The 17,817-nt window shown below is 51.7% G+C and overlaps 1 long non-coding RNA gene across 1 annotated transcript; it reads right to left on the bottom strand.

The window, feature by feature from the left end:
• Positions 1-8,743: 8,743 nt before the first annotated feature.
• On the bottom strand, positions 8,744-17,355 carry LOC140597440 (uncharacterized). The gene is made up of 3 exons (XR_011999254.1): positions 17,185-17,355; positions 12,582-12,801; positions 8,744-11,956 (listed from the first exon to the last, which is right to left on the bottom strand). It is a non-coding gene; the product is annotated as an uncharacterized lncRNA (long non-coding RNA).
• Positions 17,356-17,817: the final 462 nt, after the last annotated feature.

Raw genomic sequence — 17,817 nt, 5'->3', positions numbered from 1 at the left:
TTTTTAAAAGAATTTTTTATTTATTTGAGGAAGAAAGAGAGCATGAGGAGGTGAGGGGTAGGAGCAGAGGGAGAGGGAAAAGCAGACTCACTGCTGGGCAGGGTCCTGGATCAAGTCCTGCCTCTGGCTCCCTGCTCAGCCTTGGTGTTATATATATCAATAATGTATTCCATTTTATTGCTTAACTGACTGAGCCACTCAGGTGCCCAAAACTACAGAATTTCTTAAAGAAACATGGGAGAAAATCCTTGTGAGCCATAATTAGGCCAATATTTCTTAGATATAATACCAGAAAGCACAGTGCTTTACAAAAATTGAGTACATTAGATTTTACCAAAATCAAGAGCTTCTCCTCCAAAGACAATGTTTTGAAAATAAAAAACAAACAAACAAACAAAAGCACTTTGGAGAAAAAAAGACAAAAGACTTTGGAGAAAATGTTTGCAGATCATAGATCTGATTAAGAGGATTGTGTTCAAATTATGTTGAAAAACTTTTAAAACTCAATAATAGAAAAACAAACCAATTACAAAATGGGCAAAAGATTTAAACAGATGCTTCATCCAAGAAGAATACAGATGGCAAACAACCCATGAAAAGATATATATCATCTGTCATTAGGGAAACACAAATTAAAATCACAATGAGATGCCATATCCCCCTGACACATCCACTACAATTAATCTAAAACAAAACAAAAACTAACCATATTGAGTGCTGGCAAGGATGTGGAGCAACCAGAACTCCCACACACCACTGGTGGGAGGAATGCAAAACGGTAAAACATTCTGGAAAACAGTTTCTTAAAAATATGCCTAACTTATGATCCAGCCATTCCACTCCCAGGTATTTGCCCGAGAAAAATAAAAGCATATGTCCATGCAAAGACTTATACCTGGATATTCAAGGAAGTTTTATTTGTAACAGCCAAACACAAGAAACAGCAAAAACGTCTACCAATAAGCGAATGGATAAACAAATTGTGGTATTTCCATTCAGTAGATTCCTACTCAGCAATAAAATGGAATACATTATTGATATAGATAACAACAAGGGTTCATCTCAGAATAATTATGCTGAGTGAAAGAAGCCAAAAAAAAAAAAAAAAAAGCTTCTTTATGATTTCACTTACACGACATTCTACAAGATGCAAACTAATTTACTGGGACGGAAGGCAAATCACTTAGTTGCCCGAGATGGTGGAAAGGGGAGGATAGGGTACCGAGGGCTGAGCAGAATTGCAAAGGGAAACAGGGAAGCTTTGGTGGGTGACGGATGTAGTCACTATCTTGATTGTGGTGATGGTTTCATGGCTGCATACATATGTCGAAATATCACATCGAACACTTTAAACACATGCAGTTGATTTTATGGCAAGCACACCTCAAGAAAGCTTAAGTCTTAACAAATAGATGTCATTTAGGAGCTTAGAATCATGGCCTCACTGAAGAGACGCCACTCGTAGAAGCGGCATTTCCATTTGTCCGTTTTGTTTAGATACTGTCTAGACCAGCCTCCTCCACAGCCACTCAACACCCGGCCTTCCAAACCGCTCAGGTACTGCTGTCCCCATCATGCACCCACTCCTGCTGTTTGATCTTCTGGGTGGGAAGGAGGGTGAAGATCTGAGTCTGGTTTCTTGACTTATAGCAATTGCTTCTGAACCACAAGGGCCCCCAGGAAAGGACGGAGGGGTCTTCGAATCAGAAAGGGCCTGTGGGGTTTCCTGGGCCCCCTTCCATCCAGTGTGAGAATCTCCCCTACTTTGGAGTAACCACCATTGAGTCTCTGACATTGTCTCCCGGGATGGGAAACTCCCACTGTTTCCTGCACGCAAAGCAGCCAGCTACATTCCAAGAGGGAAGAATCCAGAGTAGGATATGGGGGAGTGAAAGAGCTGTCCCTGAAACCCTCCAGGATCCATATCCTCCTTCCACGTGGTTCCTCAGGAAACTTAAATTTAGGAAGAAATCAAATCAATGTTTTCAATAGACTAATACATTTTCTTTGGCCCATGATGGAAGAAGGATGGGTAGAAGGAGAGATGGGAGAAATTGTCAAAAAAACCCTGAGTCACCAACAAAGTCTTAAAAAAAAAAAAAAAAGAACATTTGCATTTCTGACCCAACGGGCTATTTCTTTTTTTTTTTTTTTTAAGATTTATTTTTTTATTTTTATTTTTATTTTTTTAAGATTTATTTGTAAGTAATCTCTACACCCAATGTGGGGCTCGAACTCATGACCTCAAGATCAAGTGTCACAAGTTCTACTGACTGAACAGGCCAGGCGCCTCCCCCAACGGACTATTTTGGTTTGCTTGGAGTGTTTTTTATGTCGTTTAGCTCTAACCTTGAGCCCATCTCTAGGGTCTCATCACCTTGGCTTTGCCAATCTTGTGCATTTGGAATCAAGAGCCTGGACCTTCCTTCCTCCTGATCAGAACCAAGGCTCAAAGGACTTCGGGTTCTGGGGAGAGAAAGAAGCCCTGCGTAGAAAGACCAGGACCACCTCATTTCTATTTCTCCTTGACACCTTTTCATGCTTGGTGATTTCAGCTACTTCTCTGAAGGGAGTAATCTCTTAAGCTCTCCATCTAATCTGTTCTCAGACAGGAGTTTAAACTCTCCCCCATTCGAAGTTTATCAGACAGATCTACAGAGCCTTTTCCGGGAGGATGTTTACAGAGGACTTTTAGTGTTGCCAAGAAAAGAAAGAAGGGGAAACAGGGTTTCTGAAGGGCAGTTTCAGAGGCAGTGAGATTGAAACATCAAAGAGCCCTTCTCTCCCGGACTAACAGGTTGTCCAAAGGCCGGTGGCAAGCAGAATGGTTTGCGACAGGGGCAATGGCTTCCCTGCTGGAGAGGGTCCCTTGGAATCACTGCGGCCAGTGGTGTTTGCTCAGAGGGTAGAGTCTTGCTGTCTCCCGTCGCAGAGCTGGAATCACTGGAGAGATGAGAGCCTGTAGTTCTGTTTGGCGCCGCTCCTCCACTTCCTGCACCATCGCTTTGTTCTGGGACGTCTTCTTCAACGGTGATGTCCTGCTTAGTGACAGGATCCTGTCCAAGCGACTGCGGAGCACTAACCACGTAAGGTTAAATTCATCTCCTCTGGGGAGAGGGAAATTCGAAGGCTTCCTAATCGTCGTATCTAATAGACGCAGCATTTTGAATACGTCTTCATAAATCAGAATTATTTAGAAATTGTGTACCTGTTCAGGTCCTTCCAACTCTGAAGGTTCCCATTGTAGAAATCTAAATGCATTTGGCCTATTAAGTTTAGATTCCTATGTGAGAAGATTTCCCCCATATTCAGACATACGCTAATACATAGCTCGGTCTGGAGAGCAACTTTCTTTAATGCGTTTAGGCTGTATCATTACTATTTCTAGAAAAACAAACACTTCTGCAGCCAGCCTTGGGAAACAGTTTTTCTCTCTGATGAGAAGGACTTCATTTTATCCCAGTAAAAGATAAGTTTTCATCATCATAATCAAGCAGGAGAGACATGATTCCCTGTGAGCTGCATGGCAAGTTGTATAATTGGAGTTAATTTTAATTAACCAGCTCCATTTTTGAATTGTTAATCTCCATTCCTTTCATTTTCATCAAGACTAAAACTAAATGGATTTCAACGGTGAGTTTCCCCCGCCCCTTCCAATGAACTACTACATTTCAAGTGTCTGCTAAAGGAGAAAATGAATTTATCCCATTTGTCATAAAGGTGAAGTCTTCAACTGTAGGAAAAAAAGACCTTGTTACTCATGGTAACGTCCTTGTGTGGTGAGAAAGAAGGTCTAAGCGAGAGCTTCTAGAGAACATCTACTGCGAAGTGAGCGAGGGAGGGCTGTGCGTCAGGAAGGAGGGCAGGCGGCCTGGCATTCCTCAGGAAATTTCCACGCAGCCTCGAAAAATAGGGAAATTGGAATATTAAGTACAAAGCTTCAAGTCACGTAACGTAGCGACATGAAGGAACGTTGGGATCCAAATCTTACGTTTCCTGGCGCTGCTCTCAGCACAGCACACACACGCACACACGCACATATTTTTTATAGTCTTTATTTTTTGAGCAGCTTTAGGTTCACAGTATTTTTTTTTTAAAGAAGAAAAACAATGAGTCTCCACACATTGCCGAGAAAGACCTCCAGGAACAAGGGGTAGAGGTGAGACTACTGGGAATTAAGCGAACCCGGAGGACGGGCTTCACTGGCCCTAGTTACTTCCGTCGGCCACTGGGTGGAGGTGTGATGGAGACCTTCCCAGGTACACTGGCCTCCCATCTCCCCATCCTTGCCGTTCCCCCAGGTCACCCGTGTCATGGGCTGGGAAGTGTGTGTGGGGAGAGAGCGTGTCATTCGAATCAATAGAATGCTGTCCTGATTGACTGTGATCTGCAGCCGTCATGACAGAGGGGATTGTTCCGCCCTTTTCAATCAACAGCTTTCCATCTAGAGGACACAGAGGTGGCTTAGAAAGAGGTCACCACAGGGCACAGGGCCTGCACGATGGTCCAGAGCTTGTTTTGTGACACGAGAAGACATGCATAGTCAGCCTGAGGGAGTGAAATGAAAGTGTCTCAATTAAATTGTAATCATGCACATATGTCCATTCTACTGACTCACAGAAAATCAAAGCCCTTACTGTCACCCAGCATAAGGAATCAACCCCCACCTGAGCTTTAAGTTTTGTAAGATTTTTGCCTACCAATGTGCTACTTTTTTTTTAAGATTTTATTTTTAAGGCATCTCTATACCCAACGTGGGGCTTGAACTCACAACCTCAAGATCAAGAGTCACATGCTCTACTGACTAAGCCAGCGGGAGCCCCAATGTGCTACTTGTATTAAATGATTAGTTTAATAATATTGTATTGTATTAAATAATCAGTTTCTCAGGACGCCTGGGTGGCTCAGGGGCTGAGTGTCTGGCTTCAGCTCATAGAGTGAACCGGGCTCCCAGGATCGAGTCCCACGCCGGGCTCCCTGTAGGGGACCTGCGTCTCCCTCTGCCTGGGTCTCTGCCTCTCTCTGTGTCTCTCATGAATAATAATAATAAATATTTTTTAAAAATTCAGTTTCCCAGTTTTCATTAATCAAAGCTACTAAGGGTATCAGCTAACTTTGATCAAGGACTCACTGTGGAGCAACCCCAACTCTGTGGGTAGGTGTCATGACTGTCCTTATCCTACAGACAAGGACGTGGAGGTGCAGAGGGACGGGCGCCTCCATCGGAGTCCTCCCACCAGGAAGTGGACGAGCGCAGGCTTGACCCCAGGTCTGTCTGCTGTGGGAGCCCAGGTGAGTCATCGCGTTGCCATCCGGCCCAGCAGAGCTGCTCCTGGCTTGCACGAGGTAGTCCCTGGTGCCACCACACAGCCAAAGCCAAGGGAGAGGGGAGTGTCGGCGAGACTGCACCCGCATCCGAGCAAACACAGAATTCCCATTAAACCCTTTGAAATACTGGAAATCGCTCACAGACCTCCTCTCATCCTCTTCCGCAGTAACACCTGCGACCACCTGCAAGCATGTGGGCTGCACAGAGCACGTCCCCTGGGCACGGGGCGGCTGACACGCATGGGACTGGGCCTGTGGCTGTGCGCACAGGCCCGGGCTCCCTCCTCGAAGGGAAGTAGTACTTGGGCCTAAACAAGACCGTCTCCTGGTTGTCCTTCGCACAGCTGCTTTCCTGGGAAAAAATCCTACCCCTCATTGCCCGAGACGCAGAGCCTTCAGCCTCTACCAACAAATAGCAGAATGTTCTGTTTTTTATTTAAATAATCCCTTCAGTAGTAAGGTATTACTAGCGTGTGACCCAGTGTCTGACACTCTGGAGATCCCGCATGCTGACCGCTCCTGGCCATTTTGGAACAATCTGGGATCTAACCCTACAGGCCAAGGAACACAAAGCGGGAGCCGGGCCATCAATCACGGGTGGGCGTCCTGACGGGCGCCTGCTCCCACCTCAGAGTGGGGCCGGGCCGGGCCAGAAGAATGTGAACATTTAAATAGTTCTCACCGGGACTTAAAAAATGAATTAATATCAAAAGATCTTTGAGACAAGCCGAGCTGATGTTGAAAATAATATTTGGGGAGCACCATGAACCCAGCTTCTCTCTGAGGTGACCCGGCCCAGGAGCTCACGTTTCTGTTGACGGTTAGCTGCTGGGGGCCTGGCCCGAGCCTCTTCATCCCTCTGTCCCCACAGCGCCTCATATACAGCGAGGCACCCTGGAGTATTATGGAAATATTGGCTTTATTACTAAAAATAAAGTCCAGAGCCTTCAGGGTTGGTGCAGAAAGAGACTGGCTAAGGGCACGATGAGGGTGTGGGGAAGGCAGCTCCAGGATCTTCCAGGCATTTCTAGATTCGCCCTCTCCTGGGAGGGGTCGTAAGCCCAGCACTCCTACCCCCATGGTGGTCTCAAGGGAGGGCTGGAGTTGCAGGCCCCTACCCTCTCCAGGTGAGGTCTGGAGCCTGCTGATGGGAGGCTGGAGCATTAAAAAAAGGAAAAAAAAAAACCTGCCAAGGGGATAGGAGGCCACGGGAGAGGGTAACCGAGAGCTCCAGTGGGATTTAAGAGCCTGGCTTTACAACACGGCTTTGCACATCAGCAGCTGGGGGTCCCCGGCGCCCCTCGCCTGCCTCTGCGTGGCGGAGGACGGCTTTCAGCACGTCCCGCAGGAAGGCTGCCTTAGGCCCCCGGAATTTTCCATGTCCACTGCCCAAAGGCAGTCCACGCAAGTGACTCAGAAATTCTACAAGTCAGGTGACGTCTGCATTTTTATGATACAGTTAGAAATGTTCTTTTTTTTTTTTAAGATTTTTTTTTTTTATTATTTAGTCATAAGAGACACACATAGAGAGAGAGGCAGAGACACAGGCAGAGGGAGAAGCAGGCTCCATGCAGGGAGCCCGACGTGGGATTCGATCCCGGGTCTCCAGGATCATGCCCTGGGCCGAAGGCAGGTGCTAAACCACTGACCCGCCCGGGGATTCCTAATTAGAAATGTTCTTAAACCAAAACAAGAAATAAGACACACACTGCTGCAGGGGCGACACCACTTTAACACGTCACCGGCCACTGAAAGGTGATTCATTTTAGGGTCGAGCTCAGAGCAAGACCCGTGCTCTCTCTGTGTACTTGAGAGCGTCCCCAGACAGCAGGGCTACCCCCTGAACAAAGTTCCTAATTGCAACTGGGATACGACGCCACAACATAGATCACGGCCGTCGAGCAGATGCCGAGGCTGGTAAGACAGCAGCAGTCACCCGGGCCCTCCGAGCTCAAAATCCTGTGTTCGTCAGAACGGCCAACTGCTTGTGCCTATAATAATGTCATAAATTTGAACGGACCAAGTGGATTTATGCTGCTAGGTACCGCTTCGGTTTCGTGTATCGTGCTCCACGTTACATTGCATTTTGTGAAAGGACTTTGGTGTCTCTGAGTTCGGAAGTCCCCCCCCCCCCGCCCCGCCAAGACCAGCTGAGCCTCTGGGCCAGGCCGGTGGCCCAGGACCACCGAGGCCCCAGGACCCCCACCCCCGGACCTGTCCTTATCCCTGCAGGACTAAGAAAGCCAGGTCCCGGGGCAATTCACCCAGGAGGCTCTTGCCCTGCTGAGCCCCCACCCCCCGCCTCACGTGGCTTTCCTGGGTCTCAGGAACCACGCTTGCCTCCTAAAGCTCACGGATGGACTGGGGTGTCCACTACCCCTTGGCATAAGGGACGGCAGGGTGGTTGTCACAGGTGCCGCGAGGGAGCATTTCTTACACGCGACAGCCCGGCGACCACTGCGGGGACTGTACAGCACCTGGCACAGCGGCGCCAGACCTAGACCTAGACACCCCACGTGTCATGCAGGAAACTGAGGCCCGGGGAGGGAGGTGACGTGCCCGAGGTCACACCACACGTGCTCCCTCTTCTTCCGCGAGGGCTCACCCCCTCCCTTGCGACGGTGATCGGTTCTGGGGTGAGAGGGTTAACCTTCATTCTGAAAAGATATTAGTAGTGATTTATATTCTTAAATGTGGCTAATGGCAGAAATAAAATGATAATGAGGAAGCAACACATGCTTTCCAAGTGACTGTTCGCCAAAGCGAACATTAAGCCTGATTTGATCACACCCATTAGAGGTTTCAGCTGAACATTACAGGGATGTTTCTGCTGAATTTGTCTGATGGATGTGGCAGGGTCAGCTGATGGGGATAAAGAACCGTCACTGAAATGTCCAACTAGACAAAATTTTATCAATTATAGGTACAAGAGAATTTGAAGTGCTCCCTGTAAATCAAACGATTTCTAAAACGAGGCAGTTAGCTTTAAAAATTCATTTGTATAATACAAGCAGTTTTACCTTTATTGGCTCTTCTCATAAGTAAAAAGATATTTGGGGAGGGTAGATTTTTATTTATTGTCTCAGTTGTTGGGTTTTATAAAGCAAGAGACACCTACAGAAAGAGCTGCGGCCTAGACGTCACCTTAGAGACCCTACGGTTCGACCTCTTCATGTTCCAAATGAGGCAGCCGTGGCCCAGAAAGGGGAAGTGACTGGCCCGAGGTCACACAGCATCAGCATCAGAGCCCGAACTTTGATGCCTCTGGATCCAAGTCAAGGGGTTATGGGGTTGGAAGCCAGAACTCCTGCCCTAGGAGCCGCAGGAACAAGATGACAGCGATGACAATACCAAGGAGCACAGTCTACGCCTTTATAAGTCTTTTATTTTGCTTTTATTTTATTTTTTATTTTTTTATTTTGCTTTTATAAATGTAATATTGTCACCCAATTAAAAAGAAAAAGACCTTTAATAGCGTACAAGACACTCGCAAGGAAAAGAAAGAAAAAAGGAAAAGAAGAGAAGGAGGAAAGAATGAAAGGAAGGAGGGAGGAAGAAAGGGAAGAGGAACAAAGGTAGGCAAGTGGAGACCACACGCGCATGTGGTCTGCGCGAGCGGGAGGCGTGGGCCCGGATGCCTGTTGTGGGTGGAATCAAGACCTCTGGTGGGAACAGTCGCTAAAGTCGATGGAGCTCTGCGTGTCCTGGTAATGCGACTGCTCTGCTTACTCATTTCCAGAAACCCCAGCAACAGAAGCGTGGGGAGCCGCCTCCCTTCCTGGCCTCTGGTCCCCCCCACCCAGGCTCCTGCGAGCAGCCTGAGCCCCGCAAGCCTGCCCGGCCCGAGGGCCCCTGCCACCAGCCGGCCGGGCCCTGCGGGGACAGGGACGCCCCGACCTCGGCCGAGCCCAGGCAGCAGCTCGGCCCACGCACCCCGTGTCTGCCTTCAGGGCTGCTGGTGATTAATGCGTTTTTTTTAGACTTGTTTTTCCAAATACCCCGGTTGCATAGCAACAGACGGCATCCCCATCCTCCTGGGCCGCCTCCCCGAGGACCTTGAGCCTGATGCTCGGGAACTTTTTCCTGCTGCCGTGGTGGTTTATTAGGTTCAATATCCGCTCGCGCCTGGCGTGTGGTCCTGCAACTCAGCCCCGGGGAGCAAAGGGCAGAGCAGGAAATGGGGCGTCAGAGGCCGCCAGGCCAAGGTCACACAGCCAGGCCGCGCCGCTGCCCAGTAGCTCCTGACCGTGAAGCCAGCAGGTCTCCTGTTCCCGCCACCCCAGACGCAGACCCCCCGCTGCCCGCTGACAAAGGCCCCGCGAGGACACCGTGACAGCTGCGGGGGGCGGCTCCACGGTCACAGTGCGTCCCTTAGAAGCCCTGGACAGCCGATGTGGCAGATTTAAGTGAAATGCTTGCTTCACAGGGATACATACTCGCACATATATTTCAAGCTAAAAGATTCAGAGGCTCATTTGGACTGTGCGGACCCTGATGGGCACCTCAGCAGACGGCCTGTGGGCCCTGGCCAGCCAGGGACCCCCGGCACGTAGGGGGACACTGTTACGAAACCGCAGAATGAGATTCGGGGGCCGCAGGTTCGGCAAGAATCAGGAGAGGCATGAGGCAAAGGAGAGCATTTGCCGAGCGCAGGTCGGGGAAGATGACCTCTGCAGTCAGGGTCCGACCCTGGGCCTGGGGCTTACAGTTTAAAATAATAATAATAATAATCTAACATGTTGGTTCAACTGGAGTCCGGAAAGCCGGTGTCTACAGGCGCCTCCTGCGGGGGCGTCCGTGGAGACGGAGCCGGACACCAGGAGAACCGGAGCCGAGAGCTCCCAGCTGGGCGTCACCCCGGCCACCCCCTGTCTGGGCTTGCAGGACCGGCGGTTAGAGAAGTGTCTCCGTCTTGTAAACACAGCGGATGTGATCTGGAAGTCATTGAGAAAACATAAACACGGAGCCCCACGCGGTCATGTGTGCCTGCTCCAGCCCCGGTGAAAGATGAGCTGGTTATGGAGGGGTTGGGTTTTTTTTTCAAGGGCACTTTTTTTTTCTTTTTAAATGAAAATCCCAGGACACACACGTTACCGCAAAGACCAAAGTCCCAACAGAGAGACCACAAGCACACGACAGCGTCGCTTCCGTGGTGGCGGACCTAGTGCCGCATTTCCTCAGGCTGTGCCCTGCGACCGCAGGAGCTGCCTTTCCGACGTCGGTCGTCTTTGCCACGGCAGGTGGCACGACCGGAAGAGCCTCCCGACTGCGGCCTCGGTGCAGACCACGGTTTCGTGACAACTTCGAGGTTCCCAAGTCCACTCCCGGTTTGCAGTAACGTGGACCGGGAAAGCCGCCCAGTTCCCCCCACTTAACCGAGACATAGACGGAGGCGCAGGTGGGGAAGTGGCTTTAGGGAAGGTCACAGAGCTCGTTGGTGCCAGAGGTAAAGATAGGACAACGGTTTCCTGACGTCTACTGGCTCCTTCGGGACATGCCTCTTCCGGATATTGTTGTTCACCTCACTTTCTTGTCCAAAGGCATTTGTCTGGCGTCGTGTTCCCCGGGGAGCAGGTAATCGGTGTCACTCCGTAACGTGGGCATGAAAGAAATGCCACATGACCTTTCTCTGAATAAGCCAATCCTGATGAGCGGCGCCCAGCTCGTGGGTCACTGGAGAAATCCACCGCCTCTGTTAGAAGAGAATGGGGCTGGTCCCAGGAGCGACCGCAGCACCACGGGGTCCGGGCATGTGGGAGGCCCCGAGGTGTGCAAGAGGAGAGGTCGTAACAATGTCCTCGAACCTCAAGGCCTGTACAGGCCGGTAGCTCGCCCGCTCCTGGGCTGCAGCATCTGCAGACGCTATGGGCTCCTGGGCTCACCTAGGCTCCGTCTCCACTTTGGGGTCCTGGGAGGGTAGGGAGCAAGAGCCGGAACCCAAGCCACTTCTCGTCTCAGTTGGGAGGACCTCTCCAGCCCCCTTCTCCCCGTGCCCCGGTTCCCTCCCTTCTGCTCCTGCTCCCCAGCCTCTCAGGGGCCTCCTCCCCAGGCTAGCACAGTCCTCTGCAAAGGCAGGCCAGAAAGGGAGAGAGAACCATCTCATAGAACTCCCGTGCTCAACCCTATGGAAACAGGGAAACCCAAAAGGCCTACCCACCTAGAGCGAGAAAGGGAAACATGCAGTAGGAAAAATTCCAAATTGGTATCTCGGGAGATTATCCTGCTCTGCTCGGATGTGGCCGTGGTCCACGAGTCAGATCCCTCGATGGTGAAACAATGACGCCCTTGTCCGACCCCTGGCGGCCTACCCGGCACTTTCAGACTCACCCCTCATTTCACCCCGGAACACTAGGGCAGGGCCTGTCACCCCGCTGCAGATGAGGACACTGAGGCTCGGAGAAGAGAGGAGGTGTCTGCAGTTCCTTTTCCCTGGTCCTCAGAAGAGGGTGGCAAGCCATGCATGTCACATCCCCGTGACCTTAGTGGGACTCTCATGAGCCCGGGCCTGTTCGAGCCACCGCAGTCCCCGTCCTCCGGTCCCACCCAGCCCGGTGAGCTGCCGGGAAGCCACCAAATGCAACAGTCGACGTTCTTCTGGGGTGAGCTCCATTGTTTTTGTTCACCGGAGCTTCAAGGTTAAAAAAAAAAAAAGGACCAAAGATCATAAACAATCTCCCGACTTTTGTTCCTCCTCTGCATTTGAAGGTTTTGGAAAGAAATTCAGTGAGTGATGAATAGAATTGTTTAAATTCCCCAGGGCTATTGGGGTAAGGGCTTTATGCCCTGGTGCCAAGACTCCCGACACTTGTTCTCCACCTGCTCCACCGCTGCGCCCTGGCTCACTCCGCACGCCCGTGGGGCCGGCTTGCTGCCTGGTGTCAGCCTCGTCTCCCTGGAGACCCGCTCGGACCTGAAGGAGCTGCCCCTGTCATTGCCCTGGTCTGACCATGTCTCCCTCCGTCCCCTCAAATCTGTGTGTTGAAACCCTAACCCCCAATGTCATGGTATCAGGACACAAGGACCTTGGGGGGCAATGAGGCCGTGAGGGTGCAGCCCCCATGAATGGGGATTAGTGCTTTTAATAGGAGGGACCCTCCCCAGAGCTCCCTCACCCCTGCGGCCCTGTGGGGACACCATGGGGGACACCATGGGGGACACCATGTAGGGACATAGTGCGGGTACACCATGTGGGGACACCGTTGGGAGACACAGTGGGAAGTCGGCCCTCTGCCAACAAGGAAGCAAGCTCTTACCAGACACCACCCGGCGGGCTTCCAGACCTAAGAACTGTGAGGGACACATTTCCGTTGTTTAGAAGCCACCGGGTCTGTGGCGTCCTGTTACCGCAGCCGGACGAGGACAGGCGCTCAGCACCCTGGTCCCCCAGTGAACGTTTGCTGGGCAGGCGCTGCGTGCTGGACGTGGTTTTGGTACGTGGGGAGTCAGCCACCGAGTCCCTGCCTGCGGGGGCTCCTGTTGTGATAGAGGGAGAGCGTGACAGACGTAAATAGAAATGAATAAATAATATTCCCGGTGACGGTAGTGATACGAGGAAAAGACAGTTGACCCTGGAACCACTCAGGGGTCAGGGGCCTTGCCACCTGTGCAGCCAAAAACTTGCATATACTTTCTGACTCCCCCAAAACATAACTACTCGTAGCCTACTGTGGACTGGAAGCCCACCGGTAGCAGAAGGAGCTGGTGGCCGCACATCTGTGTCGGTGTGTGCATCGCGTCGGTGTGTGCATTACAACTGCACTCTCACAACAAAGTAAGCCAGAGGAACGGAAACATTAAGGAAATCATAGGAGGGGCGCCCGGGTGGCCCAGTGCTGGAGCATCTGCCTTCGGCCCAGGGTGTGACCCCAAGGTCCCGGGATCAAGTCCCGTGTCGGGCTCCCTGCATGGAGCCTGCTTCTCCCTCTGCCTGGGTCTCTGCCTCTCTCTGTGTGTCTCTCGTGAATATATAAATAAAAATATTTTTAAAAGAAAGAAAATCATAAGAGAGAGGAAGTCCTTCCAATACTGTCCCATAGTTACAAAAAAGTCCCCCCAACCCAGCCGTGTACGCGGGACCCACACAGTTCAAACCCGTGCTGGACGAGCCAGCCGGGCAGCGGTAAGGGGATCTTCTCCTACAGAGTGGGGCCTCCCGCTGCGACTGGCGGGCTGAGAACCCGGCTCCCGCCACCTCGTTGCATTTATTAGGCCTCTGAGCTGCAGGAACGTGACTTCCTGAGCACAAATGTCCCCTGGAGGCTGCGAGGGGCTGTGCCCATCCACGAAGGCACCACGACAGGGGCCACAATCTCCAGCACGGTAGCCCCGAAAAAGAACAAGACCGATTTCCACTTGTATTGGGATTGGAAGTCCTTCCCAGCACCTCTGTAGGTGAGCAGAGCAGGACGCAGAACGTGCAGGACACGACCCCTCGGGTAGGACGCCTCCAGCTAGTGTACTCACGAGCTCACCAGTGCGTGGAGGGGACACCCGACCACAGGCCCCCTCTGGGAGCGGGCAAGGAAGTTCCCGTTATGGTTGTGGGCGGTAAAGAAAGGGTGGGCCTTGTGGTTTAGCTCCGAATTCATATTTTGTCTGAACTTTTTAAAAATAAGAAATAATCCATATATTGTGTAGATTTAAAGAAGTTAACTGAAAAGCAGGGGCTCCTGCTGGGGGGCTCAGTCAGTTAAGCGTCTGCCTTTGGCTCAGGCCATGATCCCAGGTCCTGGGATGGAGCCTGCTTCTACCCCTCCCTCTGCAGCTCCTCCTGCTTGTGCTCTCTCATTCTCTGTCAAATAAATGAATAAAATCATAGATAGATAGAGATGATAGATAGAAGTTAAGTGGAAGCAATGTTCCCTGGTAGGCCACGGTGGTCTGCAGTCTAAAGTCTCGACTTGAGCGTCCCTGTAGGAGGTGACCTCGCTCAGCTCACTGACTTGCTCCAGGGCCCCCATGTGCAGGCGTGTAGGCTGTGCACTGCACCATGCAAGGGGGAGCCATGCACGCAGGGCCCTCTTGACTGTGAAATGTGGGACTCTTCCTCTCCGGGAATTCTCTTCCCCGCCTCTAACCCCACGCGATCGCATACTCTTTATTCACCATTTCCAGAATACGAGATACCCTTTTGTGCCCTTTAAATACTGTGGTCGCTTTCTTAGGCAAGTATCTCTTTACCGTCTCCATCCACAATCTCTTATTCTTTCAAGACCTAGTTCAAATATCCGCTCTCCAAAGGTCGTTCTGACTCCCCAGCAGAATTGGCTCCTTTATTTTGTCCCCACACCACCACCTCTCTTACCATATTGGTTTGTCACATTTCCCAGTGAATATCTTAGGGATAAAAACTTACTGTCCTATTCATTTTGGTTCGCTCAGAACTGTATGAAATAGGAGCAATGGAATAAATGAAGAAACACCACCGGCAACCCTAGAACGTTGGTCTTTAGGTGAATTGTCCAGAATTTGTTCACTCTTTGACCAATTCGTTTTCTCAAACCATCCTGCAAAGCATCTCTCTCAAAAGATTAATTCTGAATTTAAAAAAGAGGTTCAATGGGCTTATTTTAGGGAAATGCCATATTACAGGCGAGGAGTTCCTTTATCCAGTCTTCTCAGAGGCTTTCAGATGCTAATAATCATTTCGAATTGCCAGGAAGGGAAAACTGAAAACCAGTCCCAACCTTATTGGAGCGTTCATCTGCTTTTTCACAAATGCCTCTTCGTCCAAGAGTCTATTGTTGTATCTCGTCTCTACCTGCGTCCCCTACTCCCCGCCCCACAAAGAGGGCAGCAGCTATGTCCCGCGGTAACAAGCAGTGGAATGGAAAGATGGGGAGGCTCGGGCGAAACACGTGTTGGGCCAGGGGCTGGGTGCAGCTTGGTCGGCGGCGGGCAGACGCCCGAAGATGTCAAATAGAGGCTTTGCGATTTAGAAAGTCACCCTGGCGCCCCCGCAGGGAGAGGACTGATAGGCAGCAAGGGTGGGTGAGTCAGGGAGACGAGGGGCTGTGGCTTCAGTCCTGGTTAGCAGCGACGGTGGCTTCCTGTGATGGCGGCAGTGGATTGAGAGACAGAGACGCAGAGACACAAAGAGGCAGAGACAGAAAGAGATGGAAAGATGGAGGAAAAAAGAGGCAGGGACAGAGAGACAGATGGGGAGGAAGCTACAAACTGGAATTAGCAGGACTTAGGACTTAATCACCAATCAAATTGTACTGGGAGAGGCAGGAGGGGCTCAGGCCAAGCTGAGACCAGGTGCAAAATTGAAAGGGATGCCAACAAACTCAGGACTCAGGATAAATGCTTCAATGCAATGGTTTTTTCCTCCCTAAGCTCTTATTTATTTATTCATGAGAGACACAGAGAGAGAGGCAGAGACCCAGGCAGAGGGAGCAGCAGGCTCCATGCAGGGAGCCCGACGTGGGACTCGATCCCGGGACTCCGGGGTCACGCCCTGAGCCGAAGGCAGACGCCCAGCCATGGAGCCACCTGGGTGTCCTGGAATTTTTTTTTTTTTTTAAGTTTTGTTTGTTTGATTGTTTTTTAGTAATCTCAACATTCAATGTGGGGCTCGAACTCAACCCGAGATCAAGAGTCAACGTGCTCTTCCAACTGAGTCAGCCAGGTGGCCCTTAGTGCAATATTTTTAAAAATAAAAAATAATGCAAGAAATTCATGATATAGAAATATTAAGTTTCTAAATAAAGACAGGATGTCTTTACTGATTTCTTTGCTTCTGTCTCATTCTGCAATATGTCTCAGGAAGGCAGTGGATACAGGCTGACCACTCGGTTACAGAATTGTGCGGCGTAACACACAGTGGGAGCAGGAATTGGTTTGGGGGCAGGAGTTGGTGGATGTGGCTTTGGCGCTTACAGGCGCTCAGGCTCCTCCCGCTGCGGCCCAGGGCTACCTCTACCTCACGCAGGAATGAAACAGTCTCTGAGGTTGTGCCAGTGAGAGGGAGAAGAGGATCTTGGCTCCATGCTGAGACCACCGAGTTCTCGCTCGCCTCAGACCCAACCTAACCCTACTTGGCTTCCCCGCACCAAATGGGAAGTGGCAGGAAGGGCCCCGGGAAGAGGTCACTGCTGAAGCGGCTCGGACCCTGGATCACACTGTCCCAGGTGCCCGAACCCAAGCTGTGAGCACCGTGATTGGGCTGCTGCACCAATTTCTCCCTCTCCCCCTTCCCACCCGCCTGCCCATCCTCCTCCCCCTCCCCCTCCCCATCCCTCCTCCTCCCCCTCCTCCTCCCCCTCCTCCTCTCCCTGTTTCTCCCCCTCCTTCCCCTCCTCTTTCCCCCTCCTCCCCCTCCCCCTCCCTCCTCCTCCCCCTCCTCCTCTCCCTCTTCCTCCCCTTCCTCCCCCTCCTCCTCTCCCTGTTTCTCCCCCTCCTTCCCCTCCTCTTTCCCCCTCCTCCCCCTCCCTCCTCCTCCCCCTCCTCCTCCCCCTCCTCCTCTCCCTGTTTCTCCCCCTCCTTCCCCTCCTCTTTCCCCCTCCTCCCCCTCCCCCTCCCTCCTCCTCCCCCTCCTCCTCTCCCTCCCGCCTCCCCTCCTCCTCCTTCTGTTTGCCTGCTCTGGGTGGGAAATGACAACCCCGGATGATGGTGATGATGCTGAGCAGGAAGGAAGAGGGAGAGGGGAACAACCTCTGCCACTGGAGGATGAAGGGAGGGAACGAAGAAGGCTGAGAGGAAGAAAGGAGAGAAGAGGGAAGAGAGAAGAGGAGGAAGAGAGGACACAGTGCTAAGTCAGATCATCACCTTTCTAAATTACGAATAAACTATTTTAGGTGAAATTTTTTTCTATTTTTTATTTTTAGGTGAATTTTGAGGTTGAAAGCTACTCACCGCAGCCCCGCCAGCGTGAGATGGACCCGGAGGCGGCCGCGGTGGCGAACTGGAGGGAGACACACACTGATTCAAAGCTCGCGTGTGTTTGTAGTGGAGAACGAGGGCCCGCCCAGGGCACCGGCCACCCGGTGGCCTCCCCGTCTGCAGCCGGCCCCCCGCTAGCTCTGCAGGCGTCCCTCAAGGCCGGGTGACGGCCACACGCCAGGGACTGGTGGCTGAGGCCCACACTGCTGTCTCATTCTGGAGAGAAGGACAGAGAGAGAGAGAGAGAGAGAGAGAGAGAGAGGCCACCGGTGATTCGCTGCTACCGTGACTCACATTAGCTCTAAGGACCAGTCTTGACAAACACACCAGACAAGACAAATGGCCCGAAGCCACATGAGCCAGACGGAGCAGGTCGGGCCAGGGCCCGGGTTCTTCCAGGTGGGATTTCGGTGACGTGAGGGCGTCCCGGAGGCCCCTTCCCTGGAAACCACAGTCTGCGGGCACTCGGCGTCACTGCGGCTGTCCCCCCGGCCCGGGGCCAGACGGGCCCTCCCGGAGGTGCTGGGGCAACGTCCCAGTGCCCGGCGAGAGGATGCCCGGTGACTGGCAGGCCCTGGAAACAGCCTTGGGTCTCAGGAGACCCCT

Source organism: Vulpes vulpes, unplaced genomic scaffold, assembly GCF_048418805.1.
Source record: "Vulpes vulpes isolate BD-2025 unplaced genomic scaffold, VulVul3 u000000759, whole genome shotgun sequence".
NCBI classification, from domain to species: Eukaryota; Metazoa; Chordata; class Mammalia; order Carnivora; family Canidae; genus Vulpes; species Vulpes vulpes.
Note: the sequence above shows the minus strand (reverse complement) of the source record. Positions and strands in the feature narration are given on the sequence as shown.